This window comes from Juglans microcarpa x Juglans regia, chromosome 8D (assembly GCF_004785595.1).
Source record: "Juglans microcarpa x Juglans regia isolate MS1-56 chromosome 8D, Jm3101_v1.0, whole genome shotgun sequence".
Taxonomy (NCBI): Eukaryota; Viridiplantae; Streptophyta; class Magnoliopsida; order Fagales; family Juglandaceae; genus Juglans; species Juglans microcarpa x Juglans regia.
Window position 1 is genome coordinate 27,979,709 of NC_054608.1, and position 25,289 is coordinate 28,004,997.

Consider the following 25,289-nt stretch of genomic DNA (forward strand, 5'->3'; position numbering starts at 1 on the left):
TATTCAAATTTTAAATGTTAGAATGAGAGATATAAACATACCGCTAAGTATATTTTAATGTTCCATAAATGCAATCTCTCACTTGTTTTAAATCCAATAATTCAAATGAAAGTTTTAAAAGAAAACCTTGTCCAAACTTATGAAAGATCATTAAGATAAGAGTTTTGCTACACGTGAACCGGTGTGTTAACACACCATTTATAGTGAGATCCATTATAACTTGAAAAAAGCTAAAGTACCCATCATTTTTTAATATAGTTTATGTGTAAAGTTTCTCAACATTGCATACCTATCTATTTTGTAAAGTCTTTTTTGTTTAGTTTGCAGAATCAACATTCCGCATTTCTATTCTTTTGTTTGGAGGCAAAAGATGAATATTGTAATGGAATTGAAGTAAAATTCATAAAATACTTAGGCCTTACAATTTTTTTGCAAAAGAATTATTATTTTTAATTTTAAGGTCTGATTTGGATAGTGAGTTGAGTTGAGATGAGATGTATTGTGAATAGTAGTGAGATGGTAATGCTAATGGAATTTGACAAAACTATCAGCTGAGTATTGAGAATTAGAACAGTGCACTTTTAATTGACTAGGAAATTGATTGTATAGTCTAAGTCAGCTGCAACCATAAACACCATTAGAAAGGATTTTGTTATACATCTGTCACTATTCACCCCCACACCTGACAGTTTTTTTTTCATAGGATGTGGGGTATAGAGTAGTGAATAGTGGCTCATGAGAAGAATTATTCCTATTAGAAATTGTGTGTAATCTCGATCCTTAGTATTATTCTTCACAAAAGCTTCTGTTTTCGTAGTATATTTTTTCACTTACACAACAAATGGTACCCTTACACTGTGCCTATACATTCTTGAAATACTATAGTAAACTATTATCATCTTTTCTTCAAAACTAACATGTAGTCTTCCCATCAATTCATGGTGCTTTTATGGTTATTTGAATAGCCTATAAGATTATGTAGGGAATTTCTTAAACATAAGGATATGATTACAGTTTACTAAGAGACTCAAAGAATTATAATTTATAAATTTGTGATGGGAGCCATTCACTAGATATTACTGCATATTTGATGCAAATCAAATATAGTTGTCTTCCATGGTAATTAAGGTCTTTTGATCACAAGCTAAAACATGATATAAATCACACAAATACTCGGTTACTACCAAAGATTAAGATTTCCTTTTCTAAGGAAAAGATGGTTTTTAGGGTATCATAGAATCAGAGTGGAGAACCACTTCAGTTAAAGAATCACCTAGAGATCATGATGGGGAAGACAAAAAAGGCTTCGGTGGGATTTGTAAAGAGCTGAGGCTTCCTTCCAGCATATCCACAACTCTACTCATTGTTGGCCGATTTGATGGGTTGGTCTGTATGCACCACAAACCCACTATTATCATCCTCTTTACATTTTGTTCATCCTCTTCATTTATGAGGCTTTGCATCCATAGTTCTTTATCTAGCTCAAGGTGCCTATATATCCAATGTGGAAAGTATGTTTCACTGGTATGATTAGTCTCAACATATATATTATTTGTACCCCCAACCATTTCTAAAACCATCACTTCGTAGCTATAAACATCAGATTTATGAGAGACCCCTCCAAAAATTCTACAAAATACTTCCGGAGCTATATATCCCACAGTCCCTCTTGCACCCAACATTGATATGATACTATTTTCTCATGGGCATATTTTTGAAAGGCCAAAATCAGAAATCTGTGGACAGAAGTTCGCATCCAGAAGAATGTTGAGGCTTAATGTCAAAATGCAAGATTCTTGTGTTACAACCTCTATGTAAGTATTCTAATCCTCGAGCTATGCCAACTACAATCATATATAATGTTTCACATCCCAATTGATGATCAATTTTTTGTGGAGCTTTTTTGTATATGAACTTCTCAAGAGATCCATTAGGCATAAACTCGTAGATGAGAGCTCTTTTAGAGGTCTCGAAGCAAAAGCCTCTAAGAGTAACAATGTTGACATGGGAGGTCCTACTAATGCTTGTAACCTCATTAATGAATTCCTCTGCATCGCCTTTTGATTCTTTCAAAACTTTCACTACTACATAAGAACTATCTTGTAACTTTCCCTTATAGACGCAACCATATCCTCCTTGGCCTAATTTATCTTTGAAGAAGTTTGTCATTTTCTTGATATCTGAGTAACTGTATCTTCTTACTGAAAAAGGTCCATTGTTCCTTAGAAATGTTTCGACACTCTGATGCGTTAGACTCTCCTTTTTAAAAAACTGAATAATCTTAATGGATCTCAATTTTCTCTTGAAGCAGAGGCCAATTATCAGAGCTCCAATTATCACAGATAAACTACTAGCTGTAAAGAACGAATAAAGATTAAGAAGTTATGTAGTGCATAAACAAGAGTTAATCAAAATTGCATTTTTTTTTTCTGTGGTGACACCAAACTAAACTTGGAGGAGATTATAATACTGATGTGTTGGTATTAGCTATTATTTAAGCTGAATTGAGAGTTAACTTTAATTTTGACTAGCGGGCGAACATAAAGCCTCCTTGGAACATGAAATAGGTAGGAAAAAAGAAATGATGCAACACAGAATTAGTTTGAACGGGGGTCATTGCTAGTTTTAGAAATTTTCCAATAGAGGAACCTTATAATTAGATATCTATTGAAATAATACTTTAAAGAGGTCATGTTCATTAGCCACAGTACCATGCATGGGGAAGGGTTAAGAAAGGAGATCAGTACTTATAAATAGCTTATATATATGCACTGAAGAGACATGATGAAGACACCAAATATTCCAAATGGACTAGTTTGAGTTTCTATTGTTTATTGATCTCGAAAAGAAACTAGGGTGAAGAGGTATCTTACCAAATGCTATTATCATCACTTTCGATCTGCTGTCCTTCCGACCTGCATAAAAAGCTGCAAAAGAGAATATGCCATTTTATTCGAAAGTTTAAACCATTTAAGCTGAGAAAACATAACAAATCCAAATTGGCATTCTTTGAAATCAAACAATATACTTGACACAAATTTCCAAGATAGTAGTCATAGCAATAATTTTTTATTTGTACGTGGATTGTTGCATGCATGGATCATAGAAATATGTAGAAGCATGCAGTTTATTAAGTGTGCAATACATGATATTACATGGAATACAAAGAAATCAATAGATTATCTCATGTATATCTCACATTGATGAGCTCTGTAATTTCAACAACAATAACATGCAATTAATAAGCAGTAACATGCATTAATTCTTGATAGAACTCAACGCGCATATAGTGATACAACAAACAATTAGTAATTATTTCTTCTTGCCTATTTTAGTGAAAGCTAATAGGAAGTATCACCTCCTAATAATTAATGAATAGGCAACCCTGCCATCTCTTTTTTTTTTTGGTTAGAAACCAATTAAATTATCATCAATGTTGATGTTCAAACCAAACTATAAGCTAGGTTTTTACAGTTTTGTACGTCCTAAGACGATCATTGATAATTAAGCGTGGTGGTCTAGCTTTTGTATATAGAGTCGGAGTTGATCGAGGACTATTTCCATTAATTACAATGTTATGAATTTCCATTTTCATTTCCATGAATAGTTAGACTCATTTATAGACGAACTAGATCACACCAATTAAGAAGCCAAATTTTCGTCTAACATGCATGAACTTTACCGTAGATTCTTGCCCATAGCTAGCTATGCATGGGGAACTTAAGTATCCGCACTACAAGAAAATTGTTTATTTCTCGCAAAAATGACTATTTTCTATTAAAATGAGTTTGTTTTTGTCACAAATACTCATTATTGTCACAAATGCTCGTTTTCCTTATAGTGGCCGGTCATCTGTGTATATGCTTGAAGGGGAAATAAATAAAGTTTGAGATCAAGTAGTAAGCCCTACCATATATACCCAAAATACTTATGTGAGCAGCAATAAATATGCGTGGGACTTATATGGCATATGACTCAAAGCCACCAAATTTCTGTAACACCCCGTATTTTAGTGTATTTTTACTGAAGGAATTATTTTTATGTAATTAAAATTTATTCTCTTATTTTATTTTAAATTGGTTGGATTTTTAGTAAGTTTATTTCTATGATTTTAATTTGGTGAAAATTATTTTTATGTGCTTTCCAAATATTTATTTATTGTTATGCATCTAAATTGCTTTTAATATTTAAATTAATTACTGTGGGATTTAATTATTTCAATTTGACTTTACCATTACGTTTAAATTTTTTTTTAACTTGAGGTTTTGAAATCGTTTCCGTTGGATCATTTTTGTGACCCAAGTTATGAGGATTGGACCTCATTTCTTTTCACTCTATTTTTCTTTTCCTTTTCTTTTTCTTTTCTTCTTTTCTTTTTTTTCTTTTTCTTTTTCTTCTCCCTGGCTTCCTCCCCGGTGCGCGACTCTCCCTCTCCCTCTCTCTCTCTCTCCGTCCGTTCTTCCTCACCGCCCAGCCCGCCGCCGTGCGCGACACCGCCCGGCCGACCAGCTTCCCCTCCCTCCGGCGACCTCACTCCCCAAATCTCAGCCCCTACCTTGCCGCCGGTAGCCCACACGCACTTCACGAAGCCGCGGGCCACCTTCACGCCAGCGCCGCCGTGAGCCGGCGGTGGCCTTCACCGCCCAGCCCGCTAGCTTCCCCAGCCGCCGGCGACCTCACCCCACCAACCTCACCTCCATCCGTGTCGCCGTTAACCACCAGTAGCCCTTCGAAGCCGCGGCACTCTTTCCGCCGTTGCGCCGCCGTCGCACCGCCATTGGCCACCATCTTCCTACCACTTCATTCTCGACCTCTTAGCAACCCATTGGACCCAACCCCACCTCCGATCTGTCACCGGTGAAGCCCCACCAAGCCCATTTCCGATTTGTGCATTTTGGCCTAAAACCACCCCTTGCACCGCCACCCACGGCAAACCACCACCACCACTAGCTTCACCGACCTCCCTAGGCCCTACCCTACCATTTTTGGGTCTTCGTTTGTCCTCGTTGAAAAGTGGGTATCTGTGACCCACGGCCACAGTGTATTTTACACTGTGGTGTTGCTCAGACATCACCACTTGCAGCTTCGTGATCCTCCGGAAATTATTATATTGCACTGTAAGTATTTCTCCAAAGAACTTTCGTAATTTAAATGTATTTTTGCACTAACCCATTTCACTGTATTTTTGGCATGCCGGACTGAGTCCGAGGAGTTCGGGGGTCGGATGGATTTGTGATTGGAGTTGTTTGGTTGGATTTGATTGGATTGGTAATTGTTGGTTTGGACATTGTGTTGGTACATGTGCATTTCATTATTTCATGCATGATCATGTTTGTAAAAGAAAACTGGGTTTTCGTGTATTGCATTCATGTTCATGTGATTTGAAAAGCTATGATTTTATGTGATAATATTTTTGGTGCGTGTGTATCACGACCCCAAGCCGAGATGGGGTATTAACTCGGTGGAGCTCCTCTGGTTACTCGAGAGCGGAATATACTGAGTAACGTCCCCTGGATTGTCGCCGGGCGACAATGGGATCGGACGAGATGGTCTCGTGCCAACTCCGTGGTCCTTCTGCTGGCGGGGACTAGAGGATGTCTGGCCACGTACGCGCTGGGCGCGGAACTGGGCATCGCTCGTTGCGTAGTGTGGGTGCTTGGCCATGTATGCGCTGGGCGCGGAACTGAGCACCGCTACGAAGCCAGGACGTGCGGATGGTCCATAGGGGAGGCTATGGTGCATATGGAAATAATGCATGGTGCATTTGGAATTAATGCACTATTTTCTGGGAAAATAGTGCGAGTTGGATTTTGGGTAAATCATTTTCTGGGAAAATGTTTTACAGATATTTTGGGCCAAATGGGATTTTGGCGTGTGTTGGAAAATTATCATTTTCGGGGAAAATGATGTTTTGTGGAAAAATGCATATTTCATCATGTGCATGCATGTTAGTTGCATTTAATACATTTTATATTACGTTGTTATTTGAGGTCATACTTACCTGCGATACCATTTTGTAGTAACGCAGATTTTGATGCAGATGAGGAGGAGGAGGGCGAGCCTGAGGAGACGGCTCCGCCTGAGGAGTGATCTGGGATCACTCGTTTGTTTATTTCAAAACTATTGTAAAATTATTTTATGGATGACTGTATAACTGCTATTTAAATTTTTATTGATGTTTGATTGTAAATAAGTTCTGGTACTTAGTTGACTATTCGCTGCGTTATTTTATTTGTACACTGTTGCATGTACACACACTGGCACTTCGTTGGGATGTGTGACCGTGTTGTCACCATCCTGGCGTCTTGATCCCTGTGTATTTATATAAGGGGGATTGGGGGCGCCACAATTTCTCCCAAAATACTTATGTGAGCAGCAATAAATATGCGTGATCATCATCAAATGAAGACTACTTTGAGAAAATCCAGACAGATATCTAGTCTTTTGTCTTCAGTATTGATTGCATGAAAAAAGAGGACGCTATATATTAATTATACGGCATGCTGTAATAAGATGAGAATACTACATCATCCGTGCACCTTATAATAATTTTCCAGGTATAACTATAATTTATTATTGGTTGCCCACATACACACACACATGATGTTACACCCACTCTCAAAGCTTCTTCAAGAATGATTTTAGGCTAAATACAATCATCTTAGAAATATTGTCTTTACCGGCATGAAACATCATATACTACAAGAAAAACAATCATTTGTGACGGATTATTTGCGACAAAAACAGACTCATTTTGGTAGGAAATAATCATTTTTGACAAATAAGCAGTTTTCTTGTATTTTATACACACACAGACATAAGGCGATCTCCAAAGTATACTCTAGACCAAACGTCTTGGAATGACATCACGAGGGCTAATAATTGGTAAGATGACAAAAAAACATTATAAAAAGTATTCGTATATTGACTCAAAGCTGGGATATTATATAAATTCTTAAACAAGGGTGTGAACGGCTGATTAATATTCCTAGCCATTTCCTCCCTTTGAATGTTGACCAGATCATAAGGCTAGCAGCTAGCTGTGAGATATATATATATATATATATATATATTAAATTAAGCATGATCTGTGGGCCGTCTCACAAAATAAAATGTAATGAGAAGGATTGCAAGCAAGAAGGAAATGAGGACACTAAGCATCAAAGCTACAACACACAAAGCAACACATGCAGTAGCAAAAGCAAACATGAAGTACACTGCAACACTCAAGAAATACATGCAGCAGCAAAAGCAAATAAAACATACGGCAGCACACAAGAAGCAGAAGGCAGCAGCAAAAAGGAAGAAAGCTTTGAGTCTGAAAAGATTTGTGAAAAGCATGACTACACACATGAAGTGTCAAGAACTTGATATAAAGCACTGTCTAAACCATGCTGCCCATAAAAGTTACAGATTATTTCTTGTGATTGTATAGAAGATTTAAAGTTAGTTTTTAGATTTTTTTCTTCCAGATTTTGTAATGAATCAGTAGATTATGTGTAATTAAAACCAAATCAATGAGAATGAGTTTTTTCTCTACACTGCCTATGCATTTCGAGTTTCTCTTCATGTTTTAACAGGCCGGGTGCCGGCCTTCAGAGCATCAAATTTTTTTATCATGATCATAACCCATGCACTGTCCATTGGGAAAAATATTTTCATGGTCTTGTAGATAATCTTAATCATAAATCACAAAATATATCTTTTTTTTTTCCTATAATATTACTTAAGCATGACCCTACAAGATAGAATCACTAGTATTCACTTGTAAAGAGAGAGACAAATTAATTACAATCACTATGGATTTGAGAGCGTTTTTGTTGAATAATGCAGCGTGCAAGCTGTAACAGCTTGTTGAATAATTCTTGCAAAATCTCGAAGAGCCTTTTTGTTTTTCTATGGCAACTAATTTTTAAGAATTACACATGAAGTTCTACTGTTGAGTTTTGAGTGTTACTGCAATATCACTAGCTAGTTGCTACATGAAGTTCTACCTAGAACACTAATTCATCACAACCCGAATCTGGTTGAAAGGATTGAAGCTAATAATTAAACAGATCAGAAGTATAGATATCTGCAGTTCTCTGATTCAGCTCCAATGGGTGATTCAAATTGTTGCTGTCAATGTTCTCACTACTGTTCTATTCTTATATAAGTCTATTCCAATTAAACATGGAAAAGGAAAGACACTTAACGTATGGTATATGCACTGATGCGATTTCATCTGATTCGTTAGATTTACTTTACAATAAAAGTAATTTTATAATTTGACGAGCCATATCAAACCATATCAATTTGTGAGATTATTTTGTGTAATTATTTTATGGTTAGAGTATTTTTATTTTGTTTAACTATGCCATTATGTGTCATATACGTAATTAAAGAAGAAGAACAATACCACATGAATTGATTAATCTAGCTAGGGAAAAACAAGAAGAATGGAGGCTTCAGCTTATCCAACGAAAAAAATCTATTCACAAGTCTAAACAATTTTGATTACACTCATTAGCACACAGGTCGATGTAGAAATCTTAATTTACATTAGTTATATTTAAAAATATTGTTGTTTTAACTTTTTAAAAATTGTAATTTCCACAGCGAAACTCATATCCAATTGAGAGGGGAGAAAGAGCAGAGAAAAAAAATGTGCATACCGTCTGAGTTGTTTGGATCACAATTAAGAAATTGCACTCCGTCACGGAAATAGCAGACAAACTGGGAGGTGCTATTAGAGCCGCATCTCCCACCTGAGCTCTGGCATCCATCACAGGCAACCAGCAACGATTTATCGTATTCCACCTCAAACCCTTCCTTCAGAGCTTCCACCAGTGACAGTTCTGCCTCATCCGCAAGGTCATCATTGAAAGCAGTCGTTTTGAAAATGAGAACTTTCATAGTAGCATCACATGATTTGTTAAGTTCAGATAGATTCATACCGGGCGGCAAAGAGTCGCCTACGAAATAACCATTATTCCAAACTTCTGGGCTGCATTGAAATCTTTTGCCGACCAGTGTGGTGGTCAGTACGACTTGAGGGCAGCCATAGAATAAAGTTAGGCTCTGAATGGTTGAAGTATAATCATACAAGGTGTAATTCAAACCAGTAGTCGGCTTTTATTCAGGACAAAGATTTCGCAAGAGGTCATTTCTTGCAATGGTCATTCTGTTTGTGGACTGGTTGAAATTCAGTACCTGGAACTCTAGCTCTTCAAATTGCAAAACAGGGTATTCATTATTGAAGCACTCCAACTCATACCCCTTATCCCTATTCCCGCAATAGTCCGGCCGACCACCTCCCCAGTAAGGGAACGGAATGTACCATCGTCGTAGGGACGACCGCACTCCACGAAGGAGGGATCATCGTCGATGCAGTAAGATGGTGTAATTAGTACTGTTAAGATGATGAAGGAGGAGATCATGAAGAGGATGGAAAGTAGAGATGTAGAGAAATATGGGACCTCCATGTTTGTAAGGAAAGCGAGTGGGGTGAGAGGTGAGATGATGATGATGAGGGTACGTTAATCATGTAAGTGTGGATGCAACATGTCATTGATCGATGAATGGAAAACGCTGTAAGCAAAACGCGTGCTGACAAAATAAGTCAAACGTCTCATCAAACGTACTTATATTCCTAATGCGACAAATCAATAAAAATATTTTAGAAATATAAAAGATTTTATAAAAATTAAATTTATTATTTAATGTGATATATTAAATTAAAATATTATTATTATTATCAATTAAAATATTTCTAATATATTATATGAAATTATTATATTAATTTTTAAAAATTTATTTCTTTATAATTGTATCAATACTAATTTCAAATAACTTTATTCTTAATTTGTGATGGGACAAACATTAGCGATAAAAATTGTGAAGGGGCTTTAATTTGTCCCTAATCTTACTTTTACCCGGATTATTATAACTTCTAGAGCAGTTAAAGCAGTTTTTATCCTGAACTTTTCCATTAAAACTATATGAATAAAAATTCATTGACTAATTTTAATAAAATTATATTATGAATCTAAATAATTTCAATAAATATGCAATTCATGCATTTAATCTCAATTGTTCACTATTTTTACCTCATATGTAAAGAAGATAAAGAAGTTATAAGCACATGGTAAAGATACAAATTGGTGCTCTTCAGATTCGACATGTTTCTACTATTTTTCAGTCTTTGTTGTCCATCATGAATGTTCATAATATCTATATTCATCTTGAGGAGGACTATTAATTACAGGTATATGTTCAAGTGTAAAGCTATAAATTTTGAATCTAAGTTAGCATTATATAAATTAGTTAGTAATTGGTTAGTGAGTTAGTCCGCTTTTCTCAAACTTTACATTACTCTGATTTGTATATTAAATAGACTTCTCTCATGAATTGTTTCATTCATTTGTTTCCCCAATGTCAACTTCAATATAATTAAATTCCTTGGAAATTTCTCTTCATAGCCATGACTTGTTCAAAATGAGTCATGCATGTTAACTTTCTAACCCATTGTGCACGTCAAGCTTAAAACCTCTCTTTTTCAAAGAATCACTACCCTGAGCTTGGAATAAAATATCACTATCTTAATCAAGCTACAAATATATATATATATATATATAGACACACATGAGGTCAACTTTCTAACCCATTGTGCACGTCAACCATAAAAACTCTCTCTTTCAAAGAATCATCACTACCTGAGCTCCGAACAAAATATCACTATCTGCATTTTGGACGTTGAACTGAGTTGAATTAAGTTGAGTTGATATAAAAATATTATTTTTTAATATTATTATTATTTTGAGATTTGAAAAAATTGAATTGTTTATTATATTTTGTATTGAAATTTGAAAAAATTGTAATGGTAAGTTAAGATGAGTTGATTATCCAAATGTTCCCTTAATCAAGCTACGATAATATCTCCTTATACTTAAAAGCCGCTATAAACGTGAACAGTAACATGAACAGTAACATATCCCCTTATACACGTCCCTCTATGCATCCGCGTCCCTCCTCAGAGCAAAACCACGACAAAATCACAATAAAATCACCACAAAAATACCACAAAATCAAAAAATCACCACACAAATCACTATATCAACACACAGGTTTCACACAAATCACAAATCAGGGTCTTCGGCTGGAGCTTGGAAAGGAGGGAGAGTCCGTGAGAGAGAATGGGCATGCATGAGGGGTAGATCGGGACCATGGGTGGTTGGGGTAGGTTGATGGTGGCCAAAGGAGGCTCATGACAGTGGTTGGACATCGTGGGTGGCGACGCACGGAGGTGGAAGTGGGAGAACCCTTGCGTGAAGGAGGTGGACTTCGTGGGGGCAAACGGCAGGGAGATGGAGGCTGAGCTTGCTGGAGGGGATGGCCAGTGGGAGGGGAGGCTACCGTGGAGGTGGTGTCGCCGAAGGATGGCGCACGGCGGCACAACAACATCAAGCCCATTCGGGCTGTGCACAGCCCAGAGAGAGGAAGAGAAGCATGAGAGAGGGAGACCGGTGTGGGGGGACTCGCCGGAGTGAGGTGGTGCCGGTGGAAAGGGCGGTGAGGCTCACCGGCCACGGAGGCGTCAGGCTGGACAGAGGAAGAATCGGCTTGGAGAGGGGTAGCGTACTGTGTACGCATGAGCTGAGGGAGGAGAGAAAAAGGGAAGGGAAAAGTGAGGGAGAAGGATGAGGGTCTAGGTATTTAACCTAGTCCCTTCGAGTCTTCAAAACGAACTAACGGAAGAAAATTAAAATATTAATTTAAAAATGCGTAAACATTAACTTAATTAAAAATACTGAAAAAAATTAAGGTAAAATATTATTTAAACTAATAATAAGGTCACCATCGACCTTATTATTAACACACAGGAAGATTTTTTTTTTTTTTTAAAGAAGAGTTAGGGTCGCCTGTCCAATAGTGACCCCTCCTCAATTGTTATGAAAATGCTGTGAAAAAAGATTTGATAAAGTGCGGGGAAATGCTGTGAAAAAAACTGGAAAGCAGAACACAAGAGAGCACAACTGTAATTATAGCAAGTCATACAGGGGCATAAGCGGCTCAAAAAGTGTCAAACAAAATTAAAATCATATAAATAATTAGAATTTTTAATATAATTTAAATTTTATAATACTCTAAATTAATTAAAATCATTTAAATAAAATGATTTTCTACCATTATAATATTTTTGGAGTTTTCAAAATAGAAGAGACTTACTTTAATGATGAAAAAATGTGAGAACCATAAAGAAATAAAAGACTATGTATTTTTTTAGTACTCCCTAAGTCATTGAGTAGTATGGTTGAATTATACAAATCATATATTTTGCTAAGAAAACTATTACTAGAATATCTAAAATCTTTTAATTTTCATATTACTCATATTACTGTAACATTTATTTTTACAATTTCCGTAAGAGTTTTTGTGGCTTTACATATAAACTGCTACTTTGGAGGAATTGATTCAGAATTTTACGATTGGGTTCTTTTTCGTTTCCTAGCTATAATGTGTTTTTCTCTATTGAAACATATTCTTTTGCACTCCAATAAAATTAATTTAGAATTTTCTATTCTCTGACCAACACCATGCTTTGGTTTCACTAATTTTAAATTTCATTTTACCACTTCTTGTATTTATTTTCTTCGGTTGGATTGCTTCGATTTATGCAGTAAAGTATTGTCATCATCACATAGATTTTCCGCATCTCTTTTTACTTGTTTTGCTTATGATTCTCCATATACCACATAGGTACAGAAACTGAGTTCATAAAAGATTCTCCATATACCACTTATTTTGCTTATGATTATTTTTTTTTCTTTTTTATAACATAAAACATGTTTATATTTTACAAAACAACTTGTTTTCTATTCAACCGGGCAAATGTGCCTCGCACATTGCCCAACTGCTAGTGTATATATATATATATACCCACACTTCAGATTCTCAAGTTGAAAATGTTGACAGAAAAATTCAAATAAACAACATAAATACAAATCCAACTAGGAAATAGCACTAACTTGGCTTAGCATTTGACCTTGTAGCAGGCTCGCCATACAATTGTATACCAGATAAATATGGAACATAATATTGAACAACAGAATCACCCTCATTAAGTACAAAAGGCACTCCCACCCCGTATGCACTCCATTCCTTAAATGTTTCTCAAAGATCATTCAACATGAAGTATGGTTGAAACTCAACATCACAAGTCCTCAAACCCCTCATTGTCATCAACAAGAAAACAAAAATCAGAACATTTTTTTTTTTTTTTTTTTATCAAAGCCCACAAAATGAGCATCATAGCTATGTAAAAGTCTATGCAAAGTTGAGAAAACATAGGAGGAAAATTAATTGAAAAAATCACCTCTTATACAGTACACTCTTTATAAATACTGAATACTACTAAGCGAAATATTCAAATTTATGATGCCCGATACTTTCTCCTACAGTCACTCAGAAACCAAACATAATTGCAATGAATCAAGAAGAAAGACAAGATAAGAGATCAACCTTGGAGAAATACTAGGCCGGGACCGACCAAAGGCGTGGTGGACTCCAAGAACCTATCAAGGTTACTAGCAGGCTTTAGAGGAAGCTTCGAAGGCTTCGTCAATGAATTTGGACGGTCTTTGCTCATCGGAGATGAATCCATCCTCTCGGTCTCATCACCCATTTTTCCTCTCCGATTGTTTTTGCTGATTCTGATTTTTTATGCCTTTCGATGCGACGGAGAACCAGTTCTCACTACACAAAAGCCCAAAATGCATCCCAGTTCCCATCATTTCCACTGTTTGGTTGCTGAGAAGAGGTGAGGAAATATGATAAAAATGTAAAAAGAATAAGATTCTAAGATCTTCTGCTTTCTGCACGCCTTTTTTTTTTTTTTTTTATCAAAAAAAGAATGAAAAACCCAACTGATCACAAATATACTATCACAGGGCTAAGTTGTCTAGAGGCTTTAGCTTTGTCAAAGTATCATGATCTGTCTGGAAATTTAATATTAGTCTAAATCGCTTAATTTTCCAGGGGTTTACTTTCGATTTGAAAGTATCTAAACATCGAAGAGAAAACCCAATAACAGCTTGAGAAATCCCGGACTGGATCAGATAGGCGTTTCAATTGATCAGATCAAAGAAACCCAGAAATATCAGAAACTTGTATTCAAGATAAAGTAGCAAAAGTTAGATGAGAAAGATTCAAAACGAAGATAAGAACCACTGTCGATTGAATGAGACCGAAATGGGTTTTGGGTGAGCAAAGAAATAAGGCTCAAGGCGTGAAGGAAAGCACAAACTATAGGGAGAGACAGAGAAACAAAGAAGGTTTCAACCGAAGAGCAGACCAGTGTCCTAAAGAAAGGCATACGTATACTAAAGTATTTTCCCTTTCTCTTGGGATATTGTACTTTTGAGTCATTTGATTATAGGATACCACAATGGAAAATTGGACTTCTCAAAAAATAAAGAATGGAAAATTGGAATGCTAAACTTACAAATTAAATTAATTTTCTAATCTTATTATCAACTAAAAATAATTACTACATAATCTCATAAACATAAAAAATGAATTATTCTTTGGTGAGGTTTGGATAGTGAGATGAAATGAGATATTTTAAATAAAAGTTGAAAAAAATATTATTATAATATTCTTTTTTAATATTATTATTATTTTACAATTTGTGAAAGTTGAATTATTTTGAAACTTCTTTTGGAAAATTATTTTGCAACGCTCAATTATTAGAGTTTTTGCACTTTGTACCCTAAACTATTAAAATTGACACGTTGCATCTTCAAACTATAAAAAACTGACAATACAATCTTCTACTAATATACAATTGTTAAGGTTGTATCATGTCATCCATTTTTTATCCATCTTGAATGAGACGATCCAGAATTAATATTGTGATTTTTTTAAAAAATTTAGGTGTAACGTGTTGAGTTTAAGATGAGAAGTGCAAAACTAGAAATTTGAGGGTGCATATTATAATTTTCCTAACCTTTTTTCAATCGCAAAAACTTAACCTTGAATGGAGATGTCAAAACGTACATAAGCTTGAATTATGGTCCTCTTGGTATTGTTTGTATATGGTTTTACATATTTTAATGCATCTTCAACTTGATATAACATAGTCAACATGATTAGTTGCATTCAAGCCCATCAATATTGCTGATGCAATTAATTATGTTGGTTGGTTGCATATGTGGTTTTCTTTCCCCTTCTCTTTATTTTATTTAATAAATAATTCTTCTCATCAGTCTCTATTCACTACCCCACACCTCACACTCCATGAAAAAAAGAAAAAAAACATGTCAGTTGTGTGGGTGAATAGTGGTTGATATATAGCAAAACCCTTATTTAATAGATGACTCCTCTTGGCACATACTTGCAAGCATACTGTCAAAAGAGTAAAATTTTTTATAGATAGCTCTTTATTTCAATCAGTGGTAATATTGCTGGTTTATAGTAAAAATTTATAAATGTGTGATCTTTGTTACTATTATTGCACTCATGCATAGAAATCGAATTAATTATGAAAGCCTTGTGTATATTTACACTGCTAAAAATGTGGTATCATTTCTAAAAATCCTTTCTTAAATTTTAATTATTGAAACTACTTGAGTTCCCACATACATAAAACTAAATTTTATTTATTTAGAAGTGGTTTTAATATGTTAAGAAAATTCATCTCAACTCCCTCCAATATAAAATGTTCCATATACTCTAAAAAAATCATTTTGCTTTTCAAAAATATTTGTTTTTTTTTTTTTTGGCTTTATTATGTAGAGAAATGTTATGCATCAGCCACTATTCGCTCCACACATACAACTTTTTTTATTATAGGGTATGGGGTGTTTTTCATAGTATGTGAGGTATTGAATAGTGACTGATGAGAAAAAAATTTTTTATTATGTATGATAGGTCTCATTTCTTCTTTTTCTCTCTCTCTCTCTCTCTCTCTTTTTTTTTTTTGTGACTTTTGATTCTAGTTTTCTTCCTATATTTTTCATTATTATTTGTTAAAACAAGAAGAGTGAGGGGGAGAAAAAAAAAGAAAGGAATATATATATATATATATATAACTTGTAAAGAAACTAAATATGATATAAATTTATTTCTTATTTATTTATTTATTTATGTTAGACTATTATACACCCACTAGTTTGATACCCAGTCTTTTAGGTAGAACTTAAGCTAAATAATGTAGCCAATTTTGGACCACAAAAAGAAAACAGAAAATTTGGTTGATCGAGAAAGAGAGAAGAGGATAAATAAGAAAAGAGTTTTGCTAGAGCCACAAAAAACGTGGCCCAAATTAGGTTACCAAATAGTCTATTTTATTTTTTTCTTTTTCTTTTCTTTTTTTCATATATTTTTTTAATCATCATAAATATTTTTAAAAAAATAAAAAAATTCACAATATCATTTAAAAACACTTTTTTAATCACTAAGTAAAAAAAAATGTCTTTCGGAACACTTTTTTAATCACTAGGTAAAAAAATGCCCACCCGCCCTTATAGATATGCAAATATTTGGAGATGCATAATCCAATGCATGAATCAAATTGTTGAACCCAAGGTTTAAAGCCTCATATAATTACATATCTACATATAGATTTTAATGATAAGAAATGAATTCAAGTATAAAGAAATCTGAATCAAGTTGTCTACATAATGAAGCCAAGCACATCAATGAACCAAGCATGAGCAAGAAAGGGAACAAGCTCACAAATGAAACTCTTATAGTAATTTTGTACATCTCTTGATAATATTCAAAATTGGATTAAGGCTCAAAATTAATCTTTTATTATAAAGCATCAAATTGCATTTTCTACATGTGCATGGCATATTTAAAAATTAAAAGTTTGAAATTTGAATTTTTGAAAGATGATTGATTTGTCATCTTTCACATGTGTATGACCTGATAAAAAGATTTGAATATTTTGAAAAGTGAATGATGTTATTGACAATTATGAAAAACAAAACTTTGATATGAATATTTTGAAAAGTGAATGATGTTGTTTTTGACATGTGAATCTTTTTAAATTTGAAAATGAAGTCTCATATGCCTATAAATAGCTCATTTGAGATCTTTAAGTTACAACAACAACAAGAGCATATGCACATCATTGCAAGTTTTTCAACATTTATTCAGAGCTTTCACTCTCTCTTCACTATGCATTGAGCCTTAACCTTTGTTCATTTTTAGAGATATAGTTTGCATTGTATTGTTTTTATTCCACTCATTGAGGAGTGTTTTCTGTTAACCTACCCATTATCAGTTCTTGTATCAGTAAAAGGGTGTGTATAACCCTTGTGCGTGTAGAAGGTGTTCTACACAGAAAATACATGTTGAATCACCATGTGTAGGTGTTTACAAGTGTAAAGGGTGTTCTACATGAATTATTTGTAGCAGTACTGCTCAAAGGTGTAATAGGTTTCTATTTTCACCTGAAGGAGGTTGAATAGTGAATTTGGGAATTCTCAAAGGGTAGATCAAGGTGAGGACGTAGACAGTGGAGTTGAATCTCGTTAAAATACTGAGTTTGTTTTCTCTTAAACATACTCTTTATATTTATTACTACTTTGTATTTTGTTCATATTTTATATTGTGTATTTGATTTATAATTGTGAATTTTTTAGATACAACCCAATTCACCCCCTTGTGTTAGTCATATGGGCAATAAGTGGTATCAGAGCAAGGGTTGCTTTTACAAGATTAACTATCTTTTGTGTTAAGATCTTATGGCTAACATTGCAGCTACATTTGGTGAAGACCAACTAGCAGTCGGCCTCCACTATCTTGTGGAGAAGATTACACGTTCTGAAAAGTTAGAACGAAAATTTTCCTTCAATCTCAAGGTAAAGAATTTGGAGATACGTTATAAATGGACCTTATATCCCAACAATAGTTGTTGATGGAGTAAAGGTCAAAAAGGAAGAAGAAGAGTTCAATCGTGAAGACCATAGAATTACAACATTGAATTCAATGGCTATGAATCTCCTGTACAATTCTCTCAATGAGAATGAGTTTAATACAATAGTGACTTGCAAAACGACAAAGGAAATTTGTGATAACTTGAAAGTTACGTATGAAGGAATTTCGCAAGTCAAGGAATTGAAAATTTATATTCTTACTTATGATTATGAAATGTTTAAAATGAGTGATGATGAATCTATTTCTAGTATGTACACTCGTTTCACTAACATCATAAACAGCTTAACAGATCTCGGCAAAGTCTATTCCAAAGTGGAGATAATAAGAAAAGTTCTCAACTCTCTGTCAAAACGCTGGGAATCAAATGTGATGGCGATTCTTGAAACTAGAGACCTAAAAAAACTTAAAAGGAAATGATCTCATCGGGTCAGTTACTACCCATGAGTGCACATTGAAAAGAGGAGGAGAAAAAGGGAAGCCAAAGAAGAGCTTGGCACTTAAAGCTATTCCTCATGAAAGTGAAAGTGATGATCAAGATGAAAAATTGCGATGATAACACGAAGATTTAAAAGAATCTTAAAGAGAAATAAAGCTCATTCAAGGAAATCCTTCAAAAAGTTTTCAAAGAAAGATACAGGTAAATATGATTCTTTAACATGTTACAAATGCAATAAGTTAGGACATATCAAGGCGGATTGTCCTCTGCTAAAGAATGATCAAAACAAAGGGAAGAAAGCAATGAAAGTTACATGAGATGATGATTCAAGCAGCTCAAACAACAAAGCAAATAATGAAGAATCTGCAAATCTTTGTCTTATGACTAAAGATGACCTTAAGATGACAAATCTTGACAATATAGAAAATATTTCATACGAAGAATTGCAAAATGTCTTGGAAAAGGTATATGAGGAACTTGAGAAATTATACTACTTTGAAAAAGAAAATTTTTTCTTTAACAAACGAAATTGATGTTTTAAGAAAAGAAAACATCATTTTGAAAGATAAAAATCATGAGTTGAAGAAAAAAGTGACTGATTTAGAAAAGATTGTTGAAAACTTTACGAACGGAAAAATAAATTTTGAAAAACTTCTTGGTAGTCAAATATGTGTTTTTGACAAGGCAAGCTTGGGATATATGCCAAAACAAAATACAAACATTGTAAAAACTTCTTTAGTAATCATTCTAAATCAAAATCCAATATTCAAAATTCTTTTCATAAAAGAAAAGTTTTCAAAGAAATATATTATTACAATCACTCAAGTTAGTTGTATATGTCACATGCTATTTGCAATTTTTGTAATCGAAATAGTCATAATTATCATGCTTGTCCCATTAGAAGAAAACATACAATGAATATTAGGGCCATATGGATACCTAAAAATCTTGTTTCTTGTAATACTAATAAATGAAGGACCCAAAGAACTTGGGTACCAAGAAAAATCATTTTAATTATTTTGGTAGGTATGCATGAAGTCCTCCATAAGCAAAAAATAATAATTTTTAGATAGTAGATGTTCAAGACACATGACTGGAGACAAGTCTAAGTTCATTGATCTTATATCTAAAGAAGAAGGACACGTGACATTTGGAGATAACTCAAAAGGAAAGATCCTGGGATAGGTAAAATTGATAATGAGTCATCCCTCATAATTGAAAATATTCTACTTGTTGAAGGTCTAAAGCATAATTTTTTGAGCATAAGTCAATTATGTGATAAAGGATTTACAATTACTTTCAAAAGGGAGAAATGCATTATTTTGAATGATCATGATTGCAATGTATGTTTTATTGCTCTTAGAAGCAATAATGTATATACTATTAAATTTGAAGAAATTGCCTCACAAGAGCTATTTGTCTTTCAGCTCAAAATGAAACTAATTGGCCATGACCAAGAAGACTAGGTCATACCAATGTGGAACTTATTTCCAAACTTTCAAAAAATGATATTGTGAGAGGTTTACCAAAGAAAAATTTTCTTAAAGACAAAATTTGTGATGCATACCAGTTTGGTAAATAAATAAAAACTTCTTTTAAAACCAATAAACATATTTCCAGTACTAAACCATTGCAACTGATACACATGGATCTTTTTGGACCAAATAGAGTTGCAAGTCCAGGAGGAAATTATTATGCATTTATTATTGTTGATGATTTCTCTAGGCATACTTGGGTCATCTTTCTTGCTCATAAAGATGAGGCACATAATGCCTTTACCAAGATATGCAAGAGAATTCAAAATGAAAATGGCTATACTATTTCAAGTACCCGAAGTGATAGGTGGAAAGAGTTTATTAATAAAGATATTGAAGCTTTTGTGATGAAAATGATTTTATGCATAATTTATCCACTCCTCGAACTCCTCAACAAAATGGGTTAGTAGAGAGGAAGAACATATCTCTTCAAGAGATGGCAAGAACAATGCTTAATGAGAACAACTTGCCTAGTTATTTTTGGATCAAAGCGGTAAGTGCTGCTTGTTATGTCATAAATAGAGTTATATTAAGGTCTAAGTTAGATAAAACCCTCTATGAGCTTTGGAATGAGAAAAAGCCCAACATTGGTTACTTTCATGTATTTAGATGCAAATGCTTCATTTTGAATGACAGGAATAATTTAGCCAAATTTGATGCAAAATCTGATGAATGCATCTTTCTCTGGTATTCTACTAATAGTAAAGCTTATAGAGTTTTGAATAAAAAGACTTTGATTGTATAAGAATCTATGCATGTAGTGTTTGATGAATCTAATTTTCTACTCTTCAAGAAATCTGTTGATGACGAAAGAGAAGGTATAAATAAAATAGATAGTCTCAATCTCAACAAAGAGAACACAATAGAGGAAGTCCAACATGGAGACATCAGGAAAGATCATCAAAACTTGATGCAAGATGCAACTAAACAGTGAAAACTTATGAAAGATCATCCAATGGAACAAATTCTATGAGAACCTTCACGAGGTGTAACTACTCGATCATCTCTTATAAATATTTGCAATCATACTGCTTTTCTATCTCAAATTGAATCCAAAAATATTGATGAAGTATTTCTTGATGAATCTTGGATTCTAGCTTTGCATGAAGAGCTAAATCAATTTGAAAGAAATGATGTTTGGACACTTGTCCCTAGATCCAAAAATCATATTGTTATTGGAACAAAATGGATTTTTAGAAACAATAAAGATGAGTCTAGAGTCATCATTGGAAACAAGGCTAGACTTGTAGCCCAAGGTTTGAATCAAGAAGAAGGAATCGATTATGATGAGACATATGCACCGGTCGCAAGATTAGGAGCTATTCGAATGCTACTTGCTTATGCTTGTTATAAACATTTCAAACTTTTTCAAATGGATGTTAAAAGTGTTGTTTTCAAGGGTTTTATAAATGAAGAAGTATATGTTGAGCAACCTCCAGGTTTTGAAAATCATATTTCTTCAAATCATGTTTTCAAGCTCACAAAAGCACTATATGGACTCAAACAAGCCCATAGAGCTGGGTATGAGAGATTTAGTGGTTTCTTGATTGAAAAAGATTTTTTAAGAAGAAAAATCGATACAACTCTTTTCATCAAACATGAAAAAGTTGATATTCATTTGATTCAGATTTATGTGGCTGATATATTATTTGGTGCTACTAATGAAAATATGTGTCGTGATTTTGCTAAGAGTATGCAGGAAGAATTCGAAATGAGCATGATGTGAGAACTTAACTTCTTTCTCGTATTGCAAATCAGTAAGCAAAAAGTGAAACATTCATCAATCAATCAAAATATATCAAATAATTACTCAAAAAGTTTGGGGTGGAAGTTACGAAGGAAATTGGAACATCAATGAACCCATCTACCAAACTTGACAAGGATGAAACTAGTAAGCTAGTTGACTCAAAGGTATATCGACGTATTATTGATAGTCTATTATAGTTGATAGCCAGTGGACTAGGTATTATGCTTATGTGCAAGTTTTCAATCATCTGCAAAAGAATCTCACTTGACTGCATTTAAGCGCATTCTTAGATATTTTGTTGGTACAATTGACCTAGGGTTATGATATCCTAAGTGTACTTCTTCTAATCTAATTAGTTACTCAGATGCAGATTATGCTGGTTGTAAAGTTGATCGAAAAAATTGTGGCACCCTCGACCCCCACGTGTTATTATAGTGGAGTTCGTGATACCGGGATGATGACCACATGGATCACACACCCCAACGACCAGTGCTAAGAGTGTGTACAACATACAATAAGTGTACAATATAATGCTCGCAGCAGAGAAATGAAAATGTCATTCTTTATTAAAAACCAGAATGTTCAAAAGCAGTAAAATATCTTCACAAGAATTATACAGTCATCCGACAGATAATTTAAAGAAAACAAATAACGTAAGGGAAACAAATCCCATAACACTGAACAAAATATCAGCAAGTCAAGCCTCTGGTGGAGCGAGTCCCTCAGATTCATACTCGGGCTCTGCGTCAGAATCTATAGTACCATAAGACAGAACCATAGGGTAATACACTACAATGAGATTATGACATCTCAGCAAGTAATTAACCAAAACAAAACATCCAAGAAATTTAAAACACATTAATACAATCACAGCTCCACATATGGTCAAATATGAAGGAAACAAAACCACATTCCTTTTTCCCAAAAATAAACTTTCAATCATTCACGCCAAAAATCTCATTTGGCCCAGTCATAACCATTATTTTATTATGCATGCACCACGGTCTCCCCTATAGACCGCCCGCACACCCTGACTCTCATCATCACGCCACGGGTAATGTCCGTGCATGAGACTTTGTAACGAGCGATGCCCAGTTTCGCGTTCGGCGCGTACATGGCCAAGCATCCTCTAACCCCGCTAGCAAAAGGCCACAGAATCGGTACAAGAGCGTTACCATCTCGTCCATTCCCATCGTCGCCCTGCAACAACTCAGGGGACGTCAGTTTAGTCTGTTACAATTCTGAGTGACCAGAGGAGGTCCACCGAAATAATGCCCTATCTCGGCTTGGGGTTGTGATACACATGCATCAACATAATTAATACCAACAGTCTCAGTTCCAAACAGACAACGTGACTTCATAGCATAATTTATTAAAGACGGTAAATATGCATGACAACAAATATTAGATGACATAGTAAATAACTCATTTACATAAAATCTCAATAATTACAAATATACAGTTTCACAATCAACTATACGCGTAATCACATCCTCCAATCTAGCCTAATGCCCAACACCAACATCAACTGTAATTTAATCCCAACACTTCAACGGCTCAAGGCCCAACACCAACATCAACTGCAATTTAATCCCAACACTCCAACGGCCCAAGGCCCAACTCAAATCAACAGTCTGTAAATAAATTTCAATTATAATAATGCTATTTTAAAACTCACGGGTTGCGTTGGAAAATTACGTACTCAAAGATGGAAAAATTTCTAGAAGATCAAGCGAGCAGGGGTGTTGCCAAAGTGGCGGCACACAGCGGAGCTCACGGCGGAGCAGTACCAAAAAGTGGTCCTAACTCATGAGTTGGGCTATTTCATGGGTTGTGATAACTGAGTGGCTCTCGGGGATGGTCAAACAGCCAAGGGGAAAAACACTGTGTGCGGTGGTTTACGACGACGCACACGGCAGAAAGGCAAAAACTTTCGGGACAACAACTACCAAAATTTGGGAACTAAGATTTTGAGTTTAAGAGAGAGAAAACAACAGATTTTGAGATGAAAATTAACTGGAGAAACTCAGCCTATTTATAGGCTGAGCATGGTGGTAGTAGGTGGCTGTGTCTTATAGGTAGAAGAAGAGAAAATCGGTAGTGCAAGCCGTGGAGGAGAGAAGGGATGTGGCACGGACGTGTGGCACAACGGCTGATAGTGCAATTTAGAGCCCACTGCCGGTTGACACAGAGTTGCTCACGGAAGAAGGTGGGAGGAAGGAGGTGGTGACTCACGACAATAGTTGGAACAAGAAGAAATTCAAAGGAAGAAGAAGAAGGTAGAAGAAAAAAGAGGAAAAGAAGAAGAATGAGGAAGAAGGAACTGTGCGGCGTCAAGAGGAATGCGATGGAACCCTAAGGGTTCACTCCAAAACGGCGTCGTTTACCACTTAAGAGGCTGGGTTCATTTTAAAACGCAAGGGCTGGGCCCTTTTTAAAACACACGGGCTGGGTCATTTAAAACACACACACACACAGCCCAAAAATAAAACACTACAAAAACAAAGGCCCAATTTGAAAACATAAATTAAGATAACATTTATAAAATAACACAACTAAATAAATAATAAATAATTAAAACACATAAAAATTTAGAGACCTCACGAAAACACTAGTGGAACATGTCATTTCATAGATCATGCACTTATTTCATGGTTTAGTAAAACGTGAAATTCTGTTGCATTATCTACTGCTGAGGCAAAATATGTTGTTGCAGGTAGTTGTTGTGGTCAAGTTCTTTACATGAAGCAATAACTTGAGGATTTTAAACTCGTGCAATCACATTCCAATAAAATGTGATAATACAAGTGCTATAAATCTTTCAAAGAACCCAATACAATATATTAGAACTAAGCATATTGAGATTGGATATCATTTTCTTCGATACCATGTGCAGAAGGGCAATATTGTACTAGAATTCACAAGCACACACGAGTAGTTGGTAGGCATTTTCATAAAATCTCTGCTAGAAGATAGATTATGCATGATTAGAAGAGAAATAGGAATGATGCATGCCATGAATATTTATTATATATTTTTTATTATCTCAAATGACTTACAAAAACATGAGACTTTTAGTCTCATTTTTCAAGCACTCTTACTCTTCATATATCAAGATACCATCCTTATCTAAAGGATTAGGCAGTCGAAATGAAAAGGTAAGCAAAGATTTTAAATCCTAATTCTCCTACCTCAAGTCTCCTATTTTTTTGTTAGACTCGTGAACAAGTCGTTAAAGTACACAAATCTTCTTTTAAGCTTTTCAACCTCATGAGTTCTGGACTGCAACCATTGAGAAAATACGACAATGGACGATGAGTATCGAGTACGTCGACTCATAAGTTCATAAATGGCTTCTTCATCTTACTTGTTAGTTAGATCACTCTTATGCTGCATCATGACACCTATGGTAGATGCAGAAATAACTAGTGGCTGGGGTGCAGTATACACTATGTAGTAAACATGGGGATTGTTGAAAGAAGATTGCTGAGCCATTAAAAAAGAGGGAAATAGATGAAACTCAAAATTGATTTTATACAGAGAGTAAAGAAGACTTGATGCGTATTAGATGAAACTCAAAATTGATTTTATAGAGATGAAAATGAGAACAAGACAAACTATCAGTTCTTTAAAACTTAGTCAAGAT

The 25,289-nt window shown here is 34.7% G+C and overlaps 1 pseudogene; it reads right to left on the minus strand.

Annotated features, from left to right (window-relative positions):
- Positions 1-1,102: 1,102 nt before the first annotated feature.
- LOC121242633 lies at positions 1,103-9,010 on the minus strand (annotated as a pseudogene).
- Between the last annotated feature and the right edge of the window lie 16,279 nt (positions 9,011-25,289).